Raw genomic sequence first — 11,098 nt, 5'->3', positions numbered from 1 at the left:
CGGTTCACCAGAAGGTTCCGAAGATGCTATTTGGTGTTTTCCTGAGACACTTGTGCCCACCTCCTTTGCTATCCCCTGCCATTGTTATATCCTTATGGATAACTGCATACACTTGCCATTCTTACAGTTAATCCCATTGATCTTGTTATTTACAAGATGCCCTGAACTGCTATTCGTTGTTCCGAGAATCTGTTGAGCTACCTCCTTGCAGTTCCTTGCCACATGAATACCCCTACGGATAACTTCTCGCGCTTACCGAGTATCCGCTAATCCCCAATCGATTCATGTATTTCAGAAAAGTCTTTGAAATACAATTTTTGATCTTCCAAAAATCCTCAGCAGCCTATTGCTCTTGAAATTCTTGCTTGCTTACATTATGGTTAATCCCATAAGTCTAGTAATCTTATTGGTATCCTTTGTCATTATCATTTTGAGCCTATTGATTCAATATGTGCATACGCACGCAGTCATCAGGTTATCCTTTTTAAAATTATCCTTCCGACTCAGACGTCATTCCGGACATGAGTTGGTTCTCGGCAATTCAAACCTTTATTGATCGTCCAACTAAGTGTTTTCAACTTATCCATCCTTGATTAGAGCGTCTGCTTCTGAGATCCTTCATTTTGGAAACCATAATTTTTTCTACTTAAGCATGAGACTAATCAGGTGATTCTTGAATCTGATGCCTCTGCATTCTTTCTTCCTCTAAGTGAGTACCGATACTCACAGCTCCATTGTGGATCGCTCGATCCATTGTTGGATTTTTATCCGACAGAGTCCTTCATATTCAATCATCTTGTGAGTTCTTCCCCTGATACATAGTGCCTTTGGTAAACTGTATCATGTGCTTGGCCAACCATGCTCTGCTTTAGAGCTTGTGTATTTACTTTTGAAACTTGTGGTATATGTTACTAAGATGCCCGATGGGTTGAACCTATGCCTTCCCCTAATCCATGAGAACCCAAAAGTTTTCACAAGTCATACTCTTCCGGTGTTCTACCAGATAAAATTCCAACACCACAGTTATATCAAAGCGCGAGGTGAATGAAATGATATGCATCAAAGAAGTGGGAGTCAACCTTGAACTTTGTGTTCATGCCCATGAAAATGATGTAGACCGTCTCGGAAGCTTCTTGCAAAATGATTATCCAGTTGTATGATTCTTTCGGTATTCTTAAAATTGATTCCTTACAGTTATGGTTCCGCCCATGCTGTTTTGATCTAATATATCTGATGGGATTTCATTCCAGTGCCTCGTCTATTTCTGGCAAGGTTGAAGTATCTACTATCATAGGTCAATGACCCAGTTCTACTTCTATCATGTTCTACCTTCGAGTATTACCCCCTCATATCTTGAAGATGTCTTGCCATTGCACCACATCTTACTAACTTTGTTGAAGTAATGTCTTTCCTTGTCGTAATCACTCTACTGGTTATGGGTTGTTGTCAACCGAGGACACCGATGATACGTCTCCAACGTATCTACTTTTCCAAACACTTTTGCCCTTGTTTTGGACTCTAACTTGCATGATTTGAATGAAACTAACCCGGATTGACGCTGTTTTCAGCAGAACTGCCATGATGTTGTTTTATGTGTAGAAAAGAAAAATTCTCGGAATGTCCTGAAAATCCACGGAGGCACTTTTTGGAATTAATAAGAATTTCTGGGTGAAAGAAATACATCAGGGGGCCCAGGGCCTGTCCACGAGACAGGGGGGCGCCCCCTGTAGGGCGCGCCCCCCTATCTCATGGGCCCCCTGGACCTCCACCGACCTCAACTTCAACTCCATATATTCACGTTCGGGGAGAAAAAAATCAGGGAGAAAGTTTCATCGCGTTTTACGACACGGAGCCACCGCCAAGCCCTAATCTCTCTCGGGAGGGCCGATCTGGAGTCCGTTTGGGGCTCCAGAGAGGGGGATTCGTCGTCGTCGTCATCATCAACCATCCCCCACCACCAATTTCATGATGTTCACCGCCGTGCGTGAGTAATTCAATCATAGGCTTGCTGGACGGTGATGGGTTGGATGAGATTTACCATGTAATCAAGTTAGTTTTGTTAGGGTTTGATCCCTAGTGTCCACTATGTTCTGAGATTGATGTTGCTATGACTTTGCTATGCTTAATGCTTGTCACTAGGGCCTGAGTGCCATGATCTCAGATCTGAACCTATTATGTTTTCATGAATATATGTGTGTTCTTGATCCTATCTTTCAAGTCTATAGTCACCTATTATGTGTTATGATCCGACAACCCTGAAGTGACAATAATCGGGATACTTCTTGGTGATGACCGTAGTTTGAGGAGTTCATGTATTCACTATGTGCTAATGCTTTGTTCCGGTTCTCTATTAAAAGGAGGCCTTAATATCCCTTAGTTTCCACTAGGACCCCGCTGCCACGGGAGGGTAGGACAAAAGATATCATGCAAGTTCTTTTCCATAAGCACGTATGACTATTTACGTAATACATGCCTACATTACATTGATGAACTGGAGCTAGTTCTGTATCACCCTATGTTATAGCTATTACATGAGGAATCGTATCCGGTATAGTTATCCATCACCGATCCATTGCCTACGAGCTTTTCATATATTGTTCTTCGCTTATTTACTTTTCGGTTGCTACTGTTACAACTACTACAAAAACCCAAAAACTATTATCTTTACTTTTGCCACCGTTACCTTTATTATCATACTACTTTGCTACTAAATACTTTGCTGCAGATATTAAGTTATCCAGGTGTGGTTGAATTGACAACTCAACTGCTAATACTCAAGAATATTCTTTGGCTCCCCTTGTGTCAAATCAATAAATGTGGGTTGTACTTCACCCTCGAAAGCTGTTGCGATCCCCTAAACTTGTGGGTTATTAAGACTAATTTCTGGTGCCATTGCGGGGAGCATAGCTCTATTCTCTGAGTCACTTGGGATTTATATCTGTTGATCACTATGAAGAACTTGAAAGACGCTAAAACCAAGATCTATCCCTCAACTACGAGGGGAGGTAAGGAACTGCCATGTAGCTCTGCACTAGATTCTCCTTCTGTTATGAGTAAGCTTGCGACACCTAAACCTGCTACTGCTATGAATTCTGATATGTCGCATGTTATTGATGATGCCACTTATGCTATGCATGATGAAACTACTTCTGTGTGTGATACTACTTTGCCATTAGGTGAATTTCTTGATGAACAACTTGCTAGAGTTAGGGGGAATGAAAATATTGAAGATGCTATTATTGATGATAGTGATGATGAAAGTTCTCCCAATGATTATGTATTGCCTGTTGTTCCTGAGGGTTATGTTATGAATGAAGAAGCTGCTAGAGCTATCTTTGCTTGCAATGATAGATATGATCTTAAGAAATTATTAGCTAAATGGAAGCAGTAGTCTCTTAGTGCTAGAATGAAACCTGACCCTGCTTTTGCTACTTCACCTATCTGTGTTACTGATAAGGATTATGAATTCTCTGTTGATCCTGAGATTATTACTTTAGTTGAATCTGATCCTTTTTATGGCCTTGAATCTGAAACTTTGTGGCACATCTTACCAAGTTGAATGATATAGCTACCCTGTTTACTCATGATGAGAAGTCTCGCTATTATTATATTCTTAAGATATTTCCGTTCTCATTAAAGGGTGATGCTAAGACTTGGTATAATTCTCTTGCTCCTGGTTGTGTGCGTAGTCCCCATGATATGATTTATTACTTCTCTACTAAATATTTCCCTGCTCATAAGAAACAAGCTGCCTTGCGGGAAATATATAATTTTGTGCAAATCAAAGAAGAGAGTCTCCCACAAGCTTGGGAGAGGCTTCTCCGGTTACTTAATGCTTTGCCTGATCATCCTCTCAAGAAAAATGAAACACTTGATATCTTTTATAATGGACTAACCGGTGCCTTGGGAATCCCCAAGCTTGATATCTTGCCTCTCTTACTTTTCCTCATATCGAGACCTCCTCGATCAAACACTTCATCCACACAAAACTTCAACAGAAAACTCGGTAAGATCCGTTAGTATAATAAAGAAAATCACTACTCTAAGTACTGTTGCAAACCAATTCATATTTTATTTTTACATTGTGTCTACTGTAATATAATTTTTCCATGGCTTAATCCACTGATAGAAATTGATAGTTTCATCAAAACAAGTAAACTATGCATCAAAAACAGAATCTGTCAAAAACAGAATAGTATGTAGCAATCTGAACATTCACCATACTTCTGTTATCCCAAAATTCTACCAAAATTATGAAAAATAAACATTTTTTATAGAAAGACAATGCAACAAGAATCAGAACCATTTGTTGTTCCAGTAAAAATTGTAAAATCACGTACTACAGCCAAAGTTTCTGTCATGCACCGTGGAAACCAACAATCATTGTAAACATCCTAAAGGCAAACCTTGACACATTATTTTTATAATATAATGAAATTGTACAAGGGGATAATTATTTTTTATGAAAGTTTCTGTAATTAAGATTCACAAAGTTTCCGTGAGCATGAACAAAGTCCAAGGAGCTCTCCCACTTCAACAATGCTTGTCTCTCTCACTTTCGCTTTCCTTTTTGAAAAGTTTTGGGTTCCTCTCTTTATTTTTTTTGTTTTTAGACTATATAAAAGCACTCAACAGAATTAAATGACTCTCTAAAACTTCCGGGTTCTTTCCCTGGCAGCGCTTTGTTTAAAGCCATTAAGCTAGGCATATAGTGCTCAAGTAATGAATCCACCCGGATCCCAAGGTATATCAAAGCCAATTTTAATTAACAATGATTTGTGATTTAGTAGTGAGCACAAAGTAACATATATCAAGCAATGACGAAGTCTAACTCTCTTCCTATGCATCGGCATGTCATAAAAGAACAATTCATGCACACATAGTAAAGGCCAATGCATAGTATAGGCAGTTTCTTGCAATTTTATCATATTGGAAACATAGAGAGGTGGAGATATAGTTCCTCTCTCATAATAATTGCAAGTAGAGGCAGCAAGCACATGCATACTACATTCATCAAAATCATCATGTGTAGTAGTAAAAGGCAACCCAGCGATATAATCCTTAATAAGCACAAACTTCTCCGATATAATCCTTAACATAAGGAACTATAGCAAGTTCATCTCCATAAGCATAATTCATATTGGCATCTTGGCCACAAGCATAGCAAGCATCATCAAAAAGGAATATTTCAAGCAAATTCAAGGGATCATAGCAATCATCCTTCAGTAAGCACGAAGGGGAATTAAATAATGTATGAGTTGGATGGTTACTCTCATTAGAAAGTGGGCACGGGTAGCTAATCCGCTCTTCCTCCTTTTGTTCTTCGCTCTCCTCATCATCTTTTTCATCCAATGAGCTCACTGTTTCATCAATTTCTTCTTCCATAGCTTCCTGCAAAATATTAATCTCTTCTTGGACAGCGGAGAAGTCCTCATTATATGGTTTAACATAGGCATTAGAAGCATAATTATCATAACAATATTTAAGTATGGCAAAATTTTCAAATTTGTAAAGAGTAGCATCATACTTTTCAATCAAAGAAGCAATTTCATAAGCACCCTTAAAAGCAACAAATTCTTCAATTTGTTGAACATCATAGTAATTGTAAACACCCTTAGCATACAAAGATACAATTCCATTATCACTAAACTCACATTGGTAGGGAAGGTGTTTCTTAGGGTTTTCAGAACAACAAGTAAAATCATATATTTCACATAAATTCCAAGCATAGCATTTGCAAACGATGAATTTGATCCGGTAAAAGTTTCCCTTTTTCAGATATACGGTGTCGCACATAACAAGCATGCTCATCTAAAGATTTGCCCTCAACTAAGCTAGTTGGGGTTTCAGCACGAACACAAAGGGTTCGAAGATGATCCAAGTAAAAAGCTTTAGGAGTGTGATAGATTTTGAGTGGTTCTTCAACCATAGGTTCAGTAGGTACAACTATTTTTTTGGTATTTCGTGCTCCATATCCATAACTAAAGATAGAGAACAACTTAGAACAACAAATAAAAATTACTTAGTGATAAAGCAAACAAGCACACACGAGAATATTCACCCCACGCTATGACTCCCCGGCAATGGCGCCAGAAAAAGGTCTTGATAACCCACAAGTGTAGGGGATAATTGTAGCCTCTTTCGATAAGTAAGAGTGTCGAACCCAACGAGGAGCTAAAGGTAGAACAAATATTCTCTCAAGTCCTATCTGCCACTGATACGACTCTACGCACGCTTAGTGTTCGCTTTACCTAGAACAAGTATGAAACTAGAAGTACTTTGTAGGTGTTGTTGGATAGGTTTGCAAGATAATAAAGAGCAAGTAAATATTAACTAGGGGCTGTTTAGATAAAGAAGCAATAAGGTAAATATAGCGAGTGTGGAAAAGTGGTGGTAGGAGTTGTGAAATTGTCCCTAAGCAATTGACTACTTTACTAGACCGATAGCAAGTTTTATGTGGGAGAGGCATAAGCTAACATACTTTCTCTTCTTGGATCATATGCACTTATGATTGGAACTGTAGCAAGCATCCGCAACTACTAAAGATCATTAAGGTAAAACCCAACCATAGCATTAAAGCATCAAGTCCCCTTTATCCCATACGCCACAACCCCCTTACTCGGGTTTATGCTTCTGTCACTCAAGCAACCCACTATAAGCGAATCATGAACATATTGCAACACCCTACAGCGGGAATCCCTCACGCTTGCGCAACACGGAGGGCACAATAGGACAGCAACATAACCACAAGCAAATTAAACCAATCATAGCAATTCACCAATCACCGATAGGACAACAAAAATCTACTCAGACATCATAGGATGGCAACACATCATTGGATAATAATATGAAGCATAAAGCACCATGTTCAAGTAGAGGGTACAGTGGGTTGTGGGAGAGTGGACCGCTGAATATAGATGGGGGAAGGTGATGGAGATGTTGGTGAAGATGGTGGAGGTGTTGGTGATGATCGCGGTGATGATGCTGGCCCCCGGCGGCGTTCCGGCGCCACCGGAAGCAAGGGGGAGAGATCCCCCCTTCTTCTTCTTCTTCCTTGACCTCCTCCCTAGATGGGAGAAGGGTTTCCCCTCTGGTCCTTGGCTCCCATGGCGTGGGAGGGGCGAGAGACCGTCCGAGATTGGATCTATCTCTCTGTCTCTCTCTGTTTCTGCGCTTTTTGGCTCTGCCCTGGCACCGTTTCTTTTATATCTGGAGATCCGTAACTCCGATTGGATTGAAACCTTCGCCCAGATATTTTTCCAAAAATTAGCTTTCTTGCAGCCAAAGAAGAGCATCAACCGCCTTATGAGGGGCCCACGAGGGTCAGGGGCGCGCCTAGTATGGTCAGGCACGCCCCCTGCCTCATGGCCACCTCGGGCACCGTCTCACGTTGATTTTACTTTCCAAAAAACATAAATATTCCAAAAATAAACTCTGTCCGTTTTTATCCCATTTGGACTTCGTTTGATATGGGGTTTCTGCGAAACATAAAACATGCAACAAACAGGAACTGGCACTAGGCACTGGATCAATATGTTAGTTCCAAAAATAATATAAAAAGTTGCCAAAAATATATGAAAGTTGTAGAATATTGGCATGGAACAATCAAAAATTATAGATACGATGGAGACGTATAAGTGCCCCCCTCCACAGTTACACACCTCGATCATACCATCATAGTGCTTAGGCGAAGCCCTGCGTCAGTAGCATCATCATCACCGTCGCCACGCCGTCGTGCTGACGGAACTCACCCTCGTCCTCAATTGGATCAAGAGCACGAGGGACGTCATCGAGCTGAACATGTGCTGAACGTGCAGGTGCCGTACGTTCGGTACTTGATATGTTGGATCGCGAAGAAGTTCGACTACATCAACCGCATTACTGAAACGCTTCCGCTTTTGGTCTACAAGGGTATGTGGACACACTCTCCCCTCTCGTTGCTATGCATAACCTAGATAGATCTTCATCGTAGGACTTTTTTTGAAATTATCGCATTCCCCAACAGTGGCATTCGAGCCAGGTCTATGCGTAGATGTTATATGCACAAGTAGAACACAAAGAGTTATGGGCGATAATTGTCATACCGCTTACCACCAACGTCTTACTTTGATTCGGCGGTATTGTTGGATGAAGCGGCCCGGACCGACATTACATGACCGCGTTCATGAGACTGGTTCTACCGATGTGCTTTTGCACAAAGGTGGTTGGCGGGTGTCTGTCTCTCCAACTTTAGTTGAATCAAGTTTGACTATGGACGGTCCTTGTTGAAGGTTAAAAACACTTGACGAAAAATCATTGTGGGTTTGATGCGTAGGTAAGAACGGTTCTTGATAGAAGCCCGTAGCAGCCACGTAAAATTTGCAACAACAAAGTAGAGGACATCTAATTTGTTTTTGCAGGGCTTGCTATGATGTGATATGGTCAAGACATGATGTGATATAAATTGTTGTATGAGATGATCATGTTTTGTAACAGAGTTATCGGCAACTGGCAGGAGCCATATGGTTATCGCTTTATTGTATGCAATGCAATTGCCATGTAATTGTTTTAATTTATTGCTAAGCGGTATCGATAGTCGTAGTAGCGATAGTTGGCGAGATGACAATGATGCTTCGATGGAGATCAAGGTGTCAAGCCGGTGACGATGGAGATTATGACGATGCTTCGGCGATGGAGATCATGAGCACAAGATGATGATGGCCATATCATGTTACATATTTTGATTGCATGTCATGTTTATCTTTTATGCATCTTATTTTGCTTAGTACGGCGGTAGCATTATAAGATGACCCCTTATTAAAATTTCAAGGTATAAGTGTTCTTCCTGAGTATGCACCATTGCGACAGTTCTTGGTGCTGAGACACCACGTGATGATCGGGTGTGATAGGCTCTACGTTCACATACAACGGGTGCAAGCCAGTTTTGCACATGCAGAATACTCGGGTTAAACTTGACAAGCCTAGCATATGCAGATATAGCCTCGGAACACTGAGACCGAAAGGTCGAACGTGAATCATATAGTAGATATGATCAGCATAGTGATGTTCACCATTGAAAGCTACTCCATCTCATGTGATGATCGGACATGGTTTAGTTGGTTTGGATCACGTGATCATTTAGAGGACTAGAGGGATGTCTATCTAAGTGGGAGTTCCTATGTAATATGATTAATTGAACTTTAATTTATCATGAACTTAGTCCTGATAGTTATTTTGCATGTCTATGTTATTGTAGATCAATGGCCCGTGCTACCATTCCTTTGAATTTTAATGTGTTCCTAGAGAAAGCTAAGTTGAAAGATGATGGTGACAATTACACGGACTGGATCCGTAACTTGAGGATTATCCTCATTGCTACACAAAAGAATTACATCTTGGAAACACCGCTGGGTGCTAGGCCTGCTGCAGATGCTACTGATGACATTAAGAACGTCTGGTAGAGCAAAGCTGATGACTACTCGATAGTTCAGTGTGCCATGCTTTACGGCTTAGAATCGGGACTTGAAAGACATTTTGAACGTCATGGAGCATATGAGATGTCCAAAGAGTTGAAGCTAATATTTCAAGCAAATGCCCGAGTTGAGAGATATGAAGTCTTCAACAAGTTCTACAGCTGCAAAATGAAGGAGAATAGTTCTGTCAGTGAACACATACTCAGAATGTCTGGGTACCATAACCACTTGACTCAGCTGGGAGTTAATCTTCCTAATGATAGTGTCATTGACAGAGTTCTTCCACTACTAGGAAAAACCTTATACACAGAATCTTAGCAGCAGCGCGGCACAAAAAGAGGCGCTACTGCTAATTAGTAGTAGCGCGGGTTATAAACCCACGCTACTACTAAGTTGATAGCAGTAGCGCGGGGTATAAACCCACGCTACTACTAAGTGTTCTCCACCGCGCCCGCCCAGACAAGCAGTAGTAGTAGCGCGGGGTATAAACCCATGCTACTGCTAAGTTGATAGTAGTAGCGCGGTTTGTAAACCCCGCGCTACTACTTTGTGGTCTTCATCGTGCCTCCCGTGACAATGCCGTAGTAGCAGCGTGGGGTATAAACCCAGCGCTACTACTATAGAACCACCGACGCATGTATACACACATAGGCGGAGGCCAAAGCCCAAATTCCCCTCCTGATCCACTCCGCTCGCTCTTCCTCTCCTTTTTCCCCGGCGCCGCCGCCCGACGTCCCCACTAAGCACCACCCGTCCGCCACCGCCACCGCCTCCCTCTCCCTCTCCACCCGCGCACGCGCCGCCTCCCACAGCGCCCTGGCCCCCTCGCCGTCTCCTCCGGCAGACGGGGTCGGCCCCGCGACACCGATGCGGGGCAACGTGTACCTGGGGCGGCAGCTCGCGGCCGCGGCCGCGGCGGGCGCCCGCACGCGCGCGCCGGAGGAGGACGTCGAGAGGCGCCGCCGCCGCAAGGAGAAGCGGAGGGCCCTGGCCAAGAAGATGACCCCAACACACACACTCCCGCTCCCATCCTCTTCTCCCGGGATGCAAGCAGCTGCAAGAAAGGGCGCGGTGGCGGCAGCGGCAGCGTCGGCGTCCTTCTACTCCACCGCCGCAGCGCTCTCAAAGTCCACGGTGCGCCCACCCTGACTTTCCCCATCCATCTCTTTCTCCCTCTTTCTTTTTTCCTGATGACGAATCAATTCGATCCACGCATCCAGTTCAATTCTTGCTCTCCAAATCCCGTTAGGATTGCTATACTAGATAGGCTAGGAGAGCTGGCTAGGCTGTAAAAGAGGAATATTTACTGCCCGGGATCATCATCACAGTCAGCTTAGCAGGGTGATTAGTTTGCACGCTTCAGCAATGGAAGCTCTATTGTGCTGTGCATTATTCAGGTCCACTGCACATTTGAGGTCTACCTCAATTTCATAATGAAATTCAAATTGGGGGTTCCTTTAATTTCACCCACAAAAAATTGAGTGCCTGAGGGCTTGCCAAATGCCAAGTACAGTAGCATATGCGCGTATTCAATAAAACTATTTGGGATGTGAGCTTGACCATGGTTCTGTAATTATTTTTGCACAGCCTCGTATCCGGTTCAACGTCCGAGAAAAGCACACAGACGCGAAGAATGCCCTTAAGAA

This window comes from Triticum aestivum, chromosome 7B (assembly GCF_018294505.1).
Source record: "Triticum aestivum cultivar Chinese Spring chromosome 7B, IWGSC CS RefSeq v2.1, whole genome shotgun sequence".
Lineage (NCBI taxonomy): Eukaryota > Viridiplantae > Streptophyta > Magnoliopsida > Poales > Poaceae > Triticum > Triticum aestivum.
This window is presented reverse-complemented; position numbering follows the sequence as displayed.